The following is a 17,527-nucleotide window of genomic DNA, read 5'->3' as shown; positions in this document are numbered from 1 at the left end:
CGCATGCGTACCACCCACCCCTCCCAGCGCCTTCCCACGGCCTGCTGGGAATTGTAGTTCTGCGGCCTGAGGCTCTCCGGGAAGGGCGCCCGCCCCCCGCAACCCGGCCGGGTCCGGGGTAGCCTCTCTCCTCGCCCGCGAAGCCTCACTCTGCTGAGGCGGGGGGCAGCCCCGGAGGTCCCTGTCATGGGGAGCTGCGGGTGAGAGCCGCTCGTGGGCAGCCAGGGGGTACGAGGGGTGCAGGCCGCCCGCCGCGAGGTGCGCTCGCCATGGGGCTGCCACCTCGGGCGGGGCTCCGGGTGGGATGGTACCAGGGCCATCATCTGGCAGGTGCCTCCCTCCCTCAAAGGTGGCCATCCGCCTGGCATAGGCTTTGGGATTCCCACCAAAACCGAGGCTCTTCGCTGGCTCAGTCGTCGTTTGTTCGCTCCCTTTTGTTTCACAGGGGCAGAGACTCACAGGGTGGTGGGGGCTGGTGGCAGCGAGCCATGGTCAGGGACAGCCCAGCTTTATACAGCCTGCGTGACTCTGCTGGGCACATACACATGGAAAAACACACTTGCTGTCCTAAGTGGTTTATGCAGAACGTGCCAGTCCTTTAAGTTATTCTTGGTATAAATATATGCCTTCATTCTTAGGAAGTTTTTGGTTGGAAGGAATCTTATTTGTTGATATTGTTTTATTTGCAACTGTGTGTTGTTGTTTTTTTTTTTCCTTAATTACAAAAGACCATCAGGATGTTTTCCAAAGCTGTCCTTGATCTTCACCACAGCCTTCTGAGGCAAGTGAAGAAGTGAACTCTCCCTTTCCCACGATGGGGAAGTTGACCAAGGAGGGTTTTGTGGCTTCCCCAAAGCCACAAAGTTTCAGCTTCTCAATTCCCAGATCCGTGCTCAGGCCACCTAACACCACCAGTTCTTTGAGTCATGATTTGTGTGAGAACTCTCAAATCTGACTCCTTTGTCACAGAAGAAGGGCAAGGAGTATTGGCTCCGTAATCAAAACAGAGTCCAATTGACTAAAGAGCACATCATGCTTCATCAGCATCTGCTGCTGCTTTCTCCTGTTTCAGGTGCTGTTCCTACAAATAATGTACTTACTTTTGCCTTTCAGGTCTGTCCTGAAACGCTTTAAGTAATAACAATAAAGAAGGAGCAGAAGAGAGACACCAAGTGGTCTAGCTGGTGAATTCTTTCTATTTTTTTTCCAATTCGAACAGGAAAAAGAGTTGTTCTGATCCAAAATATTTTGGTACCAGAGGGACTATTTCCATTGATGTCATCAGGCTTCAGATCAGGACTGTACGGAGAACACAACACTTGCAGAGGCAGTTCCAGGTGGCAAACTCTGGAGAAGCCATTAGATTCGTCATTGTTCTTTCCCTTCCAGGTCTTCCTAAATACAGAGTCTTTCTCTTTTTTATGCCATTTCCCCTCCTCTGCTTTTTGATTTAAGCACAGTGATGATCCTGTATCTATGTAAATATTTACAGGAGGGATCCCAGATCATTTTCAAGCCTCAGTTAGCAAAGCCCATGATACACAGGGACAAGAGCTGTCCAGCAGAGTGGTTCTTTCTAAGAAAATGTTTCTGGTACCAGTTAGAGCTGGGAGTAAAGGTATGGCAGAAATCAGCCAGAAGTGGGGACTGGAAAATCTGGTGTCCTTATTTGTGATCTTCTAACATCTGGCACACACACATACACTGCAAGAGCCCATAGTTTACAATGCTGGTATGTTTGCATTACAGTGCAACCCACTCTTAATTTCAAGCACCCCCACAAAAATGGCTCATTCCCCAAGCCCTGAGATCTTTGTGAGGCTAATGGATAGGAAAGACAAGTGATTTGTGGTGAAAACTGATGCTTTTGAGGAACATATGACTAAGCACAGTGTTCAGAGGGTGTAATGATTTGCAAAGCATGAGAAATGAAATTTTCCTACTTTACATTGTGAATGTAAGCTGATTTGCATATAAATTGGACCCGTCAAGTGTACTAATATCAATCAAAAAGCTGTGAAAATAAAACTGGAGTTGCAAATACATCATTCATTTATGTGAATGCTGCTGTTCATTTTATTTTTTTTTTTCCAAAGCAGTTTGAAAAAGCCAGATGCTGAAAAATGAGATACTTGGGGTTAAGCTTTGAAGTCTGAGAGATTTGGGTTGGCAGTGTGGTTGTTTAGAAAAATGTTACAAGCCAAAAAGCATGAAAATATGTACCCACCAGCCCGTTATTAGTGAGTGCTAAACCTGTGCAAGCCCTGTGTACCCACCCTGACACCTGCTGTCCTGAGCAGGGAGAAGACCCTGCCTGAGGTAAATTTGCTATGCCCTGCGTTCTGACCTGACCCTTTGAAATGCTGGTCTGTTGGAGTCTCTGTATAAGTACTCAATATTCACCTGACCTACACAAATTGTAGTGATATCCAGGGTCCACTTAATAGGGCCAGTGCAGAAGACTTTGAACTTGGCTCAAAAATGGTGGAAGGCACCATAAGGAAACTTTTCCAGTGTCACTTCCTTCAGTAACTCCTCGCTGTCACTCCACACAAAAGGAGGGGGGTGATGTCCTAGAACAGCAGCAGGAGCACAATATGTGGGGACAGCTGCCTGGTCCAGAAATCCCAGATAACACACTCTAGCCCTGCCCCCAGGTTGCAGCTATCTTCTCTTTTCCCTCTCCTTTATTTCTTTCTGGGACAGGTCATGCATAACACCCCTCATCCCTCGCAATCATTTTGTTCCATGGCTTTAGCCACTGGTCCAGCCTACACCAAATATCCCACAAGTGAAAAGTGCTGCCCATTTTGTATGGTGATTCACCCTATACAGGTGCCAATCCCTTTGTAAATGATGAGGCTAATGCAAACAAATGGAGAAAGAGGTTTAAGTTGAGCTGCAGTGGGGCAGGGTTAGCTGCTGAGGTTCCACATCTCACTGCCTTGCTTCTTGCCACCTTTCTGCCAGAAATTACAACCTTTTCCAGGTTGTCTGTGCAAGAACACCTCTGTTTGCTCCTTTATACAGAAAGGACTCACATTAAACACTGCTGTTGAAGGTTCTCAAGGTAGAGCAGGTCACACAGGCAGAGCTGCATAATGGTATGATTGCACATGCAGTTCTGTTGTAAGATCAGAGAATCAATTGCCTCCTGATGAGCTACTGGGACAGGAGCTATTCTGAGCTGTCCTTTCCTCCAGGTGTCTGGAGGGAAGAATTAACCTGCATCTTTGCACTCCTACTAGTGCTACTCTGATGCTTTTACCTGTTGTTCTTGTCCTGCCCTTCTTTGCATGGCTACATGGAGAGGGCCAGGAGCACCATTCTCTCCTCCCATGCCTGGCTGAGTCCCTCCATGACAGAGGACTCACACAGGAGCTGATACTGCAATTAATAGGAAAGTAAGTAAAAACCAGTAGAAGAAAACAGTAAAAAAGCAAGTAAAACCAGGAAAAGTTATGATAACATTTCTAGAAGATGGAAACCATGCCAAGCTTGCTTGTACCTACAGCAAGCACACTTCAAGCAATTTTAAACAGTGCAGAACACTGTAGCTTCTAATGAGCCCAAGGAGTAAACCCAATGCCAGCCCTTTGTACACCTCAGCATGAGCAAAAGACCTAAAGATGGTTGGAGCTCTGCAAAGGTTTCAGCAGTGCAGTCCCCAGGCTGTATGGTGTGCCCACATGCTCTCATGGGGCAGGCAGAGCGTGTGTCAGCTGCGGGAGTTACTGTGGGGAGCTGCCCCAGCCAAACCCCCAATGGGTCCATCTCCAGAGACTCTTCCAGTCCTAGCCTTGTTCTGACAATGCTGGGAGTCCTGTGGCTGTGAGCCTGGAGGGAAGTGCCCAGTGCTGTGTGAACTGGAGAAACAACTAATGAAGGGAAGGAGAGGTTAGATACTAAAGGGATGTGTTATGCACAAAGTGGAGGGAGCATATGCTGCAAAATCCTGCAAACTATCAAGCATACATCTTGATGCACCCTTGGGAGTTACTCTTTTCCCTCTAACCAGCTGGGTCTGACAACGTCAGGTGGATGCATGCTATGAAGTGCTGTGTAGGGTCTCAGTGCCAGAGCTGTGTCCCCTGTTGTTCTTTGTGGCTTCCTCTGATGTCCTCATCTCCCCATGTGACCTCGGGGTGATGCCACGAGAGATCTGAGTCCTCCTGCAGGTGCCTGTGCCTGGAGCAGTGACACGCAGAAAGCCCTTGCTTTCATCCCAGTGGGGCAAGGGAGGAAGCCTCATGCAGCAGAGATGTTTCACTCATAGATTTGCAGCAGTCCAAAGCAAGCATGAAGTGGTTCTGAGGAGAGAGCAGCACTTTGTAGGTGCTCAGCACTTCCCTTGATCTGATGTGAGAGAGAAGTGACTGCAACTACATGGGCAAGACCTCAGAGCAGTGATGTGGTTTGCGCAGGTGCAGGCAGGAGAACCAGCACAGCGGTGGTGGAGGTGGCTTTTTCTGTAAGCCAGGCTGGGAAGGGAGGGACTGTTTCAGGCAGGCTGCTTTCTGGCTTGTGTACAGGGCTGAGGCAAGTCAGAGTCCAGCAGTGGCTGGCTGGCCCTGGGGCATCTCCAAAGATGGATGCTCTTAGAAATTTCACGGGAGCATCTATGACACTTCAGAATTCTATTGAAAACCCTGGTGGCTCATGTGTGGACATTTAAAAGGTCTCCAGCTCTACAGATGCTAACATATCGAAGCCAGCCTGCCCTCTGGTCCCTGGGATATGTCAGGAATTCCTCTGCATCTTCATCTCACTCAGGGCGCCCAGTTTCTGTGCTCTAGGGGTATTTTGTCTCAGTGTGTGCTTGGCAGCCAGGGCTAGACACAAGCAGCAGCACTGGGGAGACCCTCACAGCTGCTGGTCTCCCACATGGCCCAGGGCGCAAGCACCCTGCAAGGCACAGGGGATTACAGAGAGGGTTTGAGCCCTTTTTGCCCTCAGCTTTCTAAATCTGCACCTGCCCAAAGGCTGCAGGTTAAACCAGCATCTGGGGAAATGAGCATAAATGTTTCTGCAGATGTTTTTCTTGCCTGAGGGATTTTGCTGTCTTGGCACTCTTGTGTGTCCTCAGAGACCCACAGACAGGCACATGAAATAGCCTGTTTGCATATCACAAGCAAGCTTCAAGCTGAGGCTATTCAGGTTTAGGAAACTGACTGCAAGCAGCAGTCCTCATGTGGAAGAGCAGATCAAACACCTTGTAGCTGCTTGTAGTGCAGTTGCAGAGATGTGGCAAAAACAACAAATTAAAAAAAAAAAAAAAAAAGAAGCTCCTAATTAATTGGTTGTATTAAAGTTCCCAGTCTATGCTTAGTGTGGTCCAGTGATGGCAGAGGGGTGCTAGATGTCCCTATCTGAAAGTAGCCAAGGTAACAATGGTGGGCTGGGTAATACTTCTTTCACATCGCTGGGAATGTGGATGTCACGAGACAGGGAAGGGAAGTGCTACAGCTCCTTCTTGTCCTGCCTCCTCCACTGATCCCCAAGGAGGCACAGGGAATGGGGAATTTCTGATACACACTCCTGCCAGCTGAAAGCCATGCTGAGGTAGCAGGCTGCCAGCATGAGACCAGGGCATTGGGCACACACACTGACTCTTCACCAGCCCAGGCTGGATTTGAATGGGGGTTTCGGGAGTGCGTTGCTGTGCCTGTGTGCCTTTCCCCATCAGGTTTGCTCAGTTGGTGTCTCTGTGCCATGCCATTGACAGCTTCTCACTTGGAACGTTCCTTCATCCACCATCCCCATCTTATACCTGAACATCAGCAGTTCATTTCCTCTTTCCAGGGCGATGCTACAGCAGCATAACAGGACTGTGTTTGATGCAAGCTGAATGAGGAACAGCTGGAGACAGATGATTGTTTGGGTTATTTGCCTGTTGCCTGGACATTTTGTTTGCTTGTTTGAGCCCTGAAAAAAATAGGTTTCTAGTTCCTCCAGAGGCTGGTCTGTGTTAAGCCTGTGTATTGTGGGCAGCTTTTGAAAAGCGGTGTTTTATAACTTTGCAAATGAGTGTCCTGCTGCTTCAGTGGCAAGGCTGCCTAAACACGGCAATCTTCTCAGAAATTTCCCTGCCACAGAGCCAGCGTGACTGGGGAAGCAGGGACAGCCAAAACCACATGATTTTGGTGTCAAAGAAACAGATACGCCTGAGTGTGGTCCTGGTTTGACCTCTCTCTTGAGTGGATTTAAGTGACTGGCTAAATGATAGTGCTGGCTGATGTTTATGGACTGTGCTTAGACGATGCTACTCAGCTTTCCTCTTGATCTGCTCCTCACCTGGGGCAAACCAGCATCACTCTCTTGCAGTCATAATATTGTGTTTTAACTGCCCTGTCTGTAACACTTGCACATATCCTCTGGCTCCTTACTTCTGGGTGTTTGCTTTTATTCTGAGTGGCTGGACAGTACTTCACTCTCTGAGAAAACCAGCTTTTCTTTCACTGCTGAGTGCAGACATTTTGGCTGTGGGAAATGGAGTTAAATAAGAATAGGCTGGTCAGGAAACAGAGAGGGTGTTGTTGCCAGCTGATACTGGAGAAGTAATATCACGAAGAATGCAGATTTGGCCAAGGCACTTGCAAGCAGTGCCATGGGTCTAGTCATGAGCCTGGGTGTGCAGCGATTGTGCAGCTTCAGGCTGTAGCAGCAGCACATCCTCTCATATCACAGCAAACTGTCAGTCTGACACAGACATGGGACCAGAGTAAAGTGTCCAGCTCCTGCTTCACAAAAAATAATCCCTTTAACACCATGTGTTCCTTTGGAAGTGTCTTTATTGAGTACTGACCAGACCTGAGCCTGTTTGATTTGGCAGGCATGGACCTGGGGGAGGGGGGCAGAGGAAAAAAAAATAACAACACTGCAGCCGATTCATCTCTCCTTGTTTATTCCACCAGAAATAGATTTGGCAGGGCGCATCAGGAATGAACTAATCAGCAGAGAATTAATTGGCATGTTTGCTAAAAGACAGGAACAAACGCGGTGAACAAATTAATGGCCGGATGACCAGAGGGTTCAAGCAGCCAGAGAGAAGCGCTGCACCGTGGAAACTGTGACTAGTAAGAGAAGTCATACAGCTGTGCTGGAGAGCCAGCAGTTGAGAGCTGCCCAAAAGAACCTGGGGCAGAGATATACGGGTGTCTTTGCAGACAGAGCTGCTTTTGATAGTGGCTCCATTGCCCAGACTTTTCTTCCATAAGGCTCCCATGTGTGGGGGGAGATGGAGGAGTGGGAGGGAGGGGTAGGAGAGGTACAGCTGGAGGAGTCTCCACAGAAAGACTGTGGAAATACGGAAAGCGTGGAAATGAGGAGGGACACGTCACTCATTGCAAGCTGAAATGCAGAAGGGGTGGTGAGGAGAAGAGGAGGCAGAGATTTGGAAGCCTTGTCTACAGAAGGACTGGCCTCAACAGCACAGGTAACACTTGTATGCAATTATCTGCCTTCTTTCCCAGGAATGTTTTGTTTCCTTATCTGGAGGAGACACATCCATCCACCTCTGAAAGAGCTTGTTGGGTTGAGGGATTCCAAAGGCACCTGTGGGAAGGGCCAGGAGAGAAGGGAATGTGTGGACTGGCATAGACTTGGAGGTTGGACGTTTGCTACCTACATTTCCAGAGAACAGGGGCATACAGAGTGAAAGGAGGAGGGAGAAAGGAAGAGTGAGCAAATCCTTAGAGACAGCCAGACAGGCAGACATGGAGAGTGCAAGGTCTGTGGATGCCTATCAAGAGAGAGAGAGGAAACTTTTTAAGAGGGTGCACCAAGCTCTAAATGAGGAAGAGACAGAGATAAAACATATCCTGAAAGAGCAGGTACATCTGGAGAGGAGGGAGAAGGTGTATATTATCTCCTCAAAACTACCACTACTTTCCTAATGTTATGATTTGCAGTATATGTGTGCTTTGCACCTGGATGGCTTTTTTTTGTTTTCTTCTTTAGCATCAGTATGCCTGCCTGCTGACAACATCATCATCCTAGCTGTCAGTCATTGGAGCTGTCAGTCAGACCCCTTTGTTTGGCAGGATGGTCAGGCTGTTTGAGGCATTCAGGTGCTCTTTGCTTTCACACAACATCTGGGCAGAAGATGAGCAGTGTAACTCTTAATTATATGCAGAAGCACTCAAATATGTTGCCAAACTTTAAAAAGTCAAGATATTGTTATTCCTACATGACCCAAAGCTGAGTGTGCACAAGTACCAACATATGCCCACACACATATAAACCAAAGAGTAATACATTACAATGGATTTTTAGCAAGGACTTTTGAAACAGGTGATATTCTAGCTGTACCACTGTGGCTGGGTTAATAGTGTAGGATCCAATTTTTAAAATTGCTTTGACAATTTTCTTGATCTTTCCACCATTACATAATACTACAAGCATATGCTAATATTTATATTACCCTGATTTTTTTTTTTGCTTGGGGAGCTACAAATGTCATCCGCTTTGCAAGTAAAGCTTTCAAATTCTTTGATTGTTCTGGACTCGGAGTCTTGGCAACTTTCTCCTCTAAAAGCTCAGAGTCTTTTCAGGATCTCAGTCTGGGAGCTCTGGCAGACCTGGCATTAACTAAGAAAGTGTGTGCAGCTCCTATTTTTTTTTTTTTTTGTGAAGCTGTTTAGCTTATAGCACTTAAACCTTCTGTGACTTTATACATAAATCAGAACATTTTAGTTTTGTGTATGTAAGTAATATAACCTTAAAATATTCTTAAAATATTGCATATTGAAATAGAGAAATTTCAACAATCTGCAAAAATACCTTTATTATCTATTGAGATCCTTTACAAAATGGAGAATCTTGAATTTACTTTGATGTTTAAATATCCATTATGATTGGAGTGAGAACTACATTTTATGTATTTATGATTTATCTGAGATCAAACTCCCTGGTTAATTTAAAAGTATATTTGCTTTCTCTGCAAACAACCCTGAACCTAATATCACTCTTCAGCTTTAGTTTGAAAGTAGCTCAAAGGGAACTTGGGAAAAATATCAGAGGAGAATGGGTCTCACATGAAAACCACAAAGCTAATTCACTTGCATTCCAATATTGCCACAAAAAATCCTTCATTTTAGGTATCGCTACTGTGATTGCTAACTCTAAGCAACAAAATCTTCCTCTCAAAACAAACACAGGCTTGAGCTAACACCCTGGGATACTTATATGTGACATCAGGAGAGTGTGTGCGTGTGTGTGTGTGTGTGTGTGTGTGTGTGTGTGTGTGTGTGTGCGCAGAGCCATCCAAGGCGCTGGCAAAGGTTTCAAGCCCTCTCGATATACAAGGGGTAGTCATGCTCTGAATCGTAATGCAACAGCTCACATGTCTGCAGTAGGAACAGTGTGTTCTCAGGCTTCAGGGGAGAGAGGGCTTGTTGGAATGAAGCTGTGTTTGGCACTGGGAGAGGATAACTCAGGCAATTCTGCTATATCCAAGCAGGCAGCACAACCCATAGGCAATAGTGAACTCAAGCTGTCCCCTGCTTTCTCTGAGTTTATCAAAATCTGGGGCAGGTACCGATGTAATCTCATTGCTCTGGTGTAATTCCCCACTGAGTAAAATGGAGTATAGTCGAGCAGCAAGAAATGGAAAGGGTGAATGGGAGAGGAACAGAGATGGGACTTCAGATCCTGGCAGGGCCACTTTGCTTTGAGGCAGGGATTCAGGCTTGGATGGCACAGCTGCTGATCCCAGCAGGGCTGTGCTCAGGGTATTGAGCCAGCAGAGCTCTTTTATCATGTCTGAGTGAGGAACCGAGAGGTTAAAAGAAGAAAAATATATGTTGTGTAATAATGAGACAAATGAGACAAATATGTCTGTCTTCATTGCTTACAGATGAAGGGACTGTCTGGGGAATATCTAAGCCTTCCCTGCTTGAAGGGCAGAATATGATGTAATTGTCTGAGAGAGAGCATGCCATACTCTTGTAATTAATGGTAACAATAACAAAGCTACTATGTTATTATTGTTCTTCTCTGGATTTAGAAAAATGCTTCAATCAAAGCATGTAAGATAGTTTTCCTTGGTTGCCAATCCATGTTTTACCCTGACAGTATTTTCCAGTGCAACGCTGCAACGGATCTGAAGACATATTTGCAACAGGGAACTGGTTTCTATTACAGATGACCCTGCAGACTTTTTCTGCTAGAAACCTTATTAGTGAATAACCATTTGCCTTCTACAATTCCACCTGAGAGGGAAGATAGCTTAATTTCTGTGTAAGTGTCTGAGATTTGGGAATCTACTTCAAAGATTATTGTAACCTGATGTTTAGTATGACAATAAATTACAGTGGGTCCTCAGGAATGCAGGGAGCAACGTTACAAAGAAACTGGTCCATGAGGGAGCCTGCAAATAGAGCATGTGGGTCTTGGGATTCATTTGGACACCTGATGTTTTAAAAAATTTGAGATCAAGTAGAGTGGATTTTCAGTATCAGATGTAGATGGAATTTATCACCACCCTTCTTTTAGCAAATACAGAAAGATCAAAGTATCCCAGCACCGGGGAAATGAAAGAGGTGGGAGGTGCAAAGGGTAAAGAATGAACAATCTCTTCAGGATGTTTTAAAATGAGCTGGGAAGCCACACTGCCTCCTTGATGTTGACAGCATTTGCAAATCACTTGCAATTAGAGATGTTGGTGTCTGGTAAGTCGTTTCCCATCAGGGAAGATTAAAAAGACATGTGCAGTGCATAATCATCAAAAGAAAGAGAAAAGAAAAAAAAAAAAAGGTCTACACACTGGAGTATTTATCTTGAAAAGCAGAGAGGCAGAGGAGCTGTGGTGTCAGTGCAAATAATTTCAAGAAGGTCCATGAAGACCTTTCTGTTATATGCCTTGGTGATATCATCAAACCGTCTTAGAGATGTTCATTTTGGCAGCTCTGGGCTAGGGGGAAGAAGAGGTCTATGTATGTGCAAGATAGGAAGAAGGTAATTTATTTTTTCCTTTAAATGAGTACTGCAATTAGAAGAAGAATACTGAGTACAAAATACATCCTGACAGGTGGAAAGTAATATTTTTTAAGTAGCATGACATTTTCCATCAGTATGGCTATATTCATACTGCTATTTTAAATACATGGAAAAATAAATGCAGTTGCAATTAAAATATGGTAGTGACTGAATGCAAGAAAGGCACAAAGTAAAAGGATTTATTTATGTACTGCTTTATCTGCTACAGCTTCTAGTAGGTTTTGAGGTGGCTGAATTCTTCCCAGATGGTTAGGAGATGAGGTTTATATGATATTCAAAAAGCAATTTAATGTTTTCATATTTTTCAGCGAGGTCTTAGACTTTTGAAGCATGTACCTGAATAGGTGAATAATTTGGATTTTGTGAATGTGCCTACTTCTCAGATGAGCCCCTCCATCACTGTGACTACAGATTACTGAAATCATCACTAAACCCGATGAATTTGGCAAAGCATTTTTTCTGTTTGCTATGTGCAATATGTGCATAATTGATATTTCCAGCCAGTTTCTACCAGAACAGCTGTTCATGATATTAAAAAAAAAAAAATCAGATTCAACACTGAGGGACTACTTAATTAAGACAGAATAACAAAGTAGCAGGAGTAAATTGTGGAGAGACTGACCTATCCTCTTATATTTAGAGAGGTTAGGGTTGACTTCTATTGGCTTGGGAATTATGGTATATTCAAAAGAAGACAAGGAGCTTAGGTAAATGCTCCCATCAGTTCATGTGCCTGTCTTGGCTACTCTGCAGATCTACTCAGGAGGAACTGACCCCCTGACACCAGGGCAAGGTGGAGAAAATATGTGGCAGCTGAGGTTGCATTTGAGGCTCCATGACTGGGCAGCATCTTAGTTATTGCCATTGTTTAGTGTATCAGATCCAAAAGAGCAATGTTTTATTCTGGCTTCTATTAAATCCTTGATTAATTGCTTCACTGTTTTGAATGTTGTTTTCCTTAATTGCAAAGTGAGGATGCAGCTATTTCTATACCTCCTAGTACCTACTCCTGACATTGATAGAACATGTTTAACTAAAAGGTGTTATCCCAACATGGCTACATAAGAAGCAAAGCTACTTTTCTAGCTGCCACTCTTTGATGAAACATCTCTGTAGCACTCAATAGCTTGGGGAAAAAAAAAAAAAAAAATAAGAAGGCTTGTACTTGTGAAAAAGAACAGTTCCTGTGCTTCTGTAAAAGTTAGGCTGACCAACTTGAACATTTTAAGGAAACAGATCATCAGAGAGAAATTTGGTGTTGGGGTGAAAAGTGGGAAGTGGAGAAGAAAGGAAAGGAAAGGAAAGGAAAGGAAAGGAAAGGAAAGGAAAGGAAAGGAAAGGAAAGGAAAGGAAAGGAAAGGAAAGGAAAGGAAAGGAAAGGAAAGGAAAGGAAAGGAAAGGAAAAAATTGGCATGATTTTTTGTCTCCACAGAGCAGGGGGAAGTCAAGATCCTATGAAGAACCATCATGGTGACTCTTCCTCTTTTCCTCTTTTTCATCCTCTTGCCCTGCAGTAAATCCCAGGAGGACTTTCTGAATGAGCATCCGAAATGGAACTACAGAGAAGGCGGTAAGAGGTGGTCGTGCTGGTGGGTCAGCCTGGGAAGCGTTCAGTAACTCAAAGCTGAAGATTTGCCTGTTTTGTCCTTGGAGTGAGACACACAGTGCTCATTCATGGGTGTTCTTTCTTGATTTCTGGGTAGCTGCTGAGATTTCTGGAGAGAAAAATGGTTTTAGAAATCATCAGATGGGGTATCCAGCAACAGCAGAAAACTTGGGTACCTGTAGGCAGAGAATTACGCTGTGAGGGAGAGTTATCTGCTTTTTAATTTAGATCCTCCACGTTTGATACTTGGCATTTCATTGCAACTCAGCACAAGTCATGGGGAGTGGAATCAAACTGAGACCACTAGCTCATGTTTTCTTGTTCTGTCACATTTATTTTCCCCTTTTCCACGGACATCCTGCTAACCTAGCTGACAAGGTCAACATAGAAGGCATTAACAGCATTACTCAAACACTTGAGAAATGGGGAAACGGCATCTTCTGGCAAATGAAGCACACCCTGCTGAACGACCCAAACGCTTTACTGCCTGAGTTCTCAAGGTAATTCCCTTCTTCTGGAGGTGGGATTCAGTCCTCTCCTGGGTACCCTTCCTTGAGCGGGATTCATCTTCTTTACCTTCCAGATTGCTCAAGCGTGGGGAGATGAATCCCACTGTCTTGGTATCTGTCGTGCTAACCGCTCTGATTACCCTAGTAAACTGAATATTCTCCTGACTATTTCTTGTGAAATATTCCAAATTGCTATTACTGTATTATAAGAATTATTCTAAGTAAAATGTAGGCTGTCCTCAGCAACTCACTCCAGTGACAACAGGCTGGAAATATTAATTATACTACAAATCCACACATTGAATTGGTCACAGGGCAGGATGAGGAAGCTGATTTGGTTTGTGATATTTTTTATTTCAGCCTCTGTAACACCCAGGTTAGAGAAAACTATTAACTGGTCCATGTTCTCATATTTCCCTCCGCATTGCAGGAAATATTAATGTTTGAGTACACTTGCAAAATTTACTTCAAACTTTTATTTCCAGAAACACAGTGGGAAAGACAATGAAAGAGACACAGTAGAAGGGAATACTGGGAATTACTAGAAACCTAATATCACTTGAATCAGAATTGTTCATAAAGCAAGTGGTCCTCTTCCATAACCCAGCATTCTCTTTATGGGAAAAAAAAAAAGTCTGTCTGCAACTGCTATACATTGAACAAGTCAAAGAGGAAAACCTAGAAGAATAAAATGGCACTGGTCACAAGCTCCCACAATATCTGTACAAATTAGGGCTTCAGGAGGATATAGTTGATAACTTACATTGATCTTTGGCATCAAATAGATTTCTCCCTGGCTGTACATTGGCTGTTGTTATTAGCACAGAATTCATCACAACTTTCACACTGCCAGTCCTGAAATTCTTTGGTGCCTAAGATCATCAAGTTTGATACTAAGTCATGTATTTAGAAAGCTCTAACACTAGTCCACGGAGATATAACGAGACTATTCACCCATATTTCCTGCACAAAACTTTGAATTAAGAGTTTTCTGTTAAGGACATAGACTGGTCCATTAGAAATGTTGAAGACTGACAGTAATCCATGGGAATCACTGGCACAGTCTCCATGTCTGCTCCTGGTTAACACCAAGACTAATTAATATCACGTAAGAGTAGAATGATCATCAGAGCTTCCGAACATCCAAAGGGAGACTGTGAGGAATCCCTCCAAAGGAAGGGTCAAGGATACCCCCAAGCATATTGGTACATCAGTGCAGCCCTCACCTCGCCAAATCCTGATGTAAAATCCAGCTCTTCCCCTCCCTCAGCTCAGGCATAGGCACAGCCTGGAGTGCAATCACAGCTGCACCACAGCACCCAGCCCTTCATCAGGAAGTCCTCATCACAGTATCACAGTATCACAGTATGTTTGGGATTGGAAGGGACCTCAAAAGATCATCCCGTCCAATCCCCCTGCTGGAGCAGGAACGCCTAGGTGAGGTCACACAGGAATGTGTCCAGGTGGGCTTTGAATGTCTCCAGAGGAGGAGACTCCACAACCTCCCTGGGCAGCCTGTTCCAGTGCTCTGGCACCCTCACTGAGAAGAAGTTCTTTCTCAAATTTAAGTGAAACCTCTTGTGTTCCAGCTTGATCCCATTACCCCTTGTCCTATCATTGTTTGCCACTGAGAAGAGCCTGGCTCCATCCTCGTGGCACTCACCCTTTATATATTTATAAACATTAATAAGGTCACCCCTCAGTCTCCTCTTCTCCAAACTAAAGAGACCCAGCTCCCGCAGCCTTTCTTCAAAAGGGAGGTGCTCCACTCCCTTAATCATCTTTGTTGCCCTACGCTGGACCCTCTCCAGCAGTTCCCTGTCCTTCTTGAACTGAGGGGCCCAGAACTGGACACAATATTCCAGATGGGGGTCTCACCAGGGCGGAGTAGAGGGGAAGGAGGACCTCTCTCGATCTACTGACCACGCCCCTTGTAATACACCCAAGGATGCCATTGGCCTTCCTGGCCACAAGGGCACAGTGCTGGCTCATGGTCATCCTGTTGTCCACCAAGACCCCCAGGTCCCTTTCCCCTACACTGCTCTCTAATATGTAATTTCCCAACCTATACTGGAACCTGGGGTTGTTCCTGCCCAGATGCAGGACTCTACACTTTCCCTTGTTGAATTTCATCAGGTTATTCCCCGCCCAACTCTCCAGCCTGTCCAGGTCCCGCTGGATGGCAGCACAGCCTTCTGGCGTGTCAGCCACTCCTCCCAGCTTAGTGTCATCAGCAAACTTGCTGATAGTACACTCAGTTCCCTCGTCTAAATCGTTAATGAATATATTGAACAATATTGGCCTCAGCACTGACCCCTGAGGCACTCCACTAGATACTGGCATCCAACCAAACTCCACACCATTGACCACCACTCTCTGGCTTCTCTCTTTGAGCCAGTTTGCAACCCACCTCACTACTCTATTGTCTAGACCACTGCTCTCTTCTTCTCTAGCCCTAGTAGTCCCAACCAAGCAGAATGGTTTTCATCTCCCCCCCTAAAGCAGGAGTGCTGTGAAGAGCTGCTGGGAGCTCATAAACCAGCTGCAATGAGCCAGCTGCACTTTGGTGGCAATGGAAAGAGTGTGTCACCTGTGCTGGTCCTAAAACTCATAGTTTCCTGGGCTCAGACGGGTGCATCTCAGATACATTCCCACCACCCAAGGGAGAGGGTGGTTTTGGAAGCATCTTTTAATGGTTACTTCCAACTCTTTCATCAAGAAGGGTCCTTTTGCAGCATGAAACACAAGGCCATGGGAAATTATTTTGCATGCTCAGGAACACCCCACACTGAGTTATTCTCCTGTATTACTCTCTCTGTAGTCTTCGCCCTGTTTCTGCAGCTGTGGACAACCTCGTGAGGGAAGTCCAGTCAATAAGAAAAAGGCTAGAAGAACTGAACGAACGGCTCAATGTCATCAGCAAAACTGTCCTTCCCATCCGACTGAATGCTTTGCAGAGCCAGAGGCGTGGAAATACTCAGCTGCGAAGACTTCCGATGCATAGGAGAAGGTTGTACGCTCGCAGGAGACCTCAGGAGAATTAATTCTGTACCAGAAAAAAAGAAGGGAATTTTTTTTTTCCATCTGCTTATGCCTTTCTCAATGGGGCACTGCTAAAGGAAATGAAGTAAAGAACATACAAGTCATCTTTATTAAGGAGACTGGAACTTCTACATTTATTTGCTGCCTTTCAAACCTAGGTCAGTAGGTGAAATCTGACCTTGTTGTTCAATTATGGCTGTTTTGTGTCCCATGCAAAATGAGTGAAAAGCTTGGTTTACTTGAGTGTGAATACTTTCAAGCTATACGGTCATTCTTTTTGCTTACCAGAGGAAGTTCTTTCCATAAAGATCAGGTGAATTTCTTTCTCTGTCTGTCTTTACACCACTCCATCTGAAACAGCTGAGGCATTTGACCTTCAAAAGTGCTTGATGAATGTAGAAAGACAGGTTAGTGCTTGGCACTTCCACCTGGCCGGAGATGGGGAGAAGCAGCTATGTTTTAAACTACAGTCTTGACCTATTCTCTATCAGTACAAAGAATGCCCCATTCATATGTTCCAGTCTTGGGTAGGGTTGGATAATCTTGTCCGTGCATCATGTTTCAATACTGAATATGAGTCATATTCTAGGGACCAGATTTGAACATCTTCTGCAAGAGGTTTGTTTTATTTTTAGCTACCTGGAACTGTGCACTCAAAACCTTGCCATTCAGCAGATATGTTCAGAATTTCCAGCACTCTGAAATACATTGCATTGACTTCTGCCAAGACCCTTAGAAACCAGGGGATGTTTTTCCAAAACTATTTAGGTAACTAATGGCATAGATGGGTGTCTAGAAGGTTTTTCCAAAATAGCTGAGGCAGTTCAGTCCCCAAAATCACAGATAATAATTCAATTGATGTCTAATTTGCAGAGTATCTTCTCCACATGCAAGCACTCACCTCCAGACATTTTCCAGCATCCTTTAGCACAATTAAAATCTGTAGAAAAAGAACAACTACGCACCCCAGGGACTTTGGCGCCTCAGGGATCACCCAGAACACCATACCTTCAGCTTGTCCGTGTTGCGGCTTCCTGAAAATAAAACTGGTGATAAAAACCAGTGAAGAAATCAAATTATGCGCTAAACAGAGGACAGAGTGGGCTTGCCCTTCAGCTGTCTAAAGGTAAATTCAATACAGAGATTCCCATCCAGTGTTGCAGACAACTGCATACCTGAAATCTGTTGAAACATATGCAGAACAGTTAGAACGGAAAATAAACTCTTTTTTTTTAAAGGTCTGGATGGAGCAATTTATAAGAACAAAAATAAAGAACTATGTCTAAATGGTTGTGGGGGAGGCTGGCATGATGGTTGTTTCACAAACACTTTCCAGTCATGAACAGTGAGGATGCAGACCAGCTATTTAAGG

The 17,527-nt window shown here is 44.8% G+C and overlaps 1 long non-coding RNA gene across 1 annotated transcript; it reads left to right on the top strand.

Moving 5' to 3' along the window:
* Positions 1-7,246: 7,246 nt before the first annotated feature.
* LOC136110853 (uncharacterized) lies at positions 7,247-16,070 on the top strand. Its single transcript, XR_010652680.2, has 4 exons — positions 7,247-7,435; positions 12,431-12,568; positions 12,975-13,104; positions 15,935-16,070. It is a non-coding gene; the product is annotated as an uncharacterized lncRNA (long non-coding RNA).
* Positions 16,071-17,527: the final 1,457 nt, after the last annotated feature.

Source organism: Patagioenas fasciata, chromosome 1 (assembly GCF_037038585.1).
Source record: "Patagioenas fasciata isolate bPatFas1 chromosome 1, bPatFas1.hap1, whole genome shotgun sequence".
In the NCBI taxonomy this organism is placed as follows: Eukaryota; Metazoa; Chordata; class Aves; order Columbiformes; family Columbidae; genus Patagioenas; species Patagioenas fasciata.
This window is presented reverse-complemented; position numbering and strand designations above follow the sequence as displayed.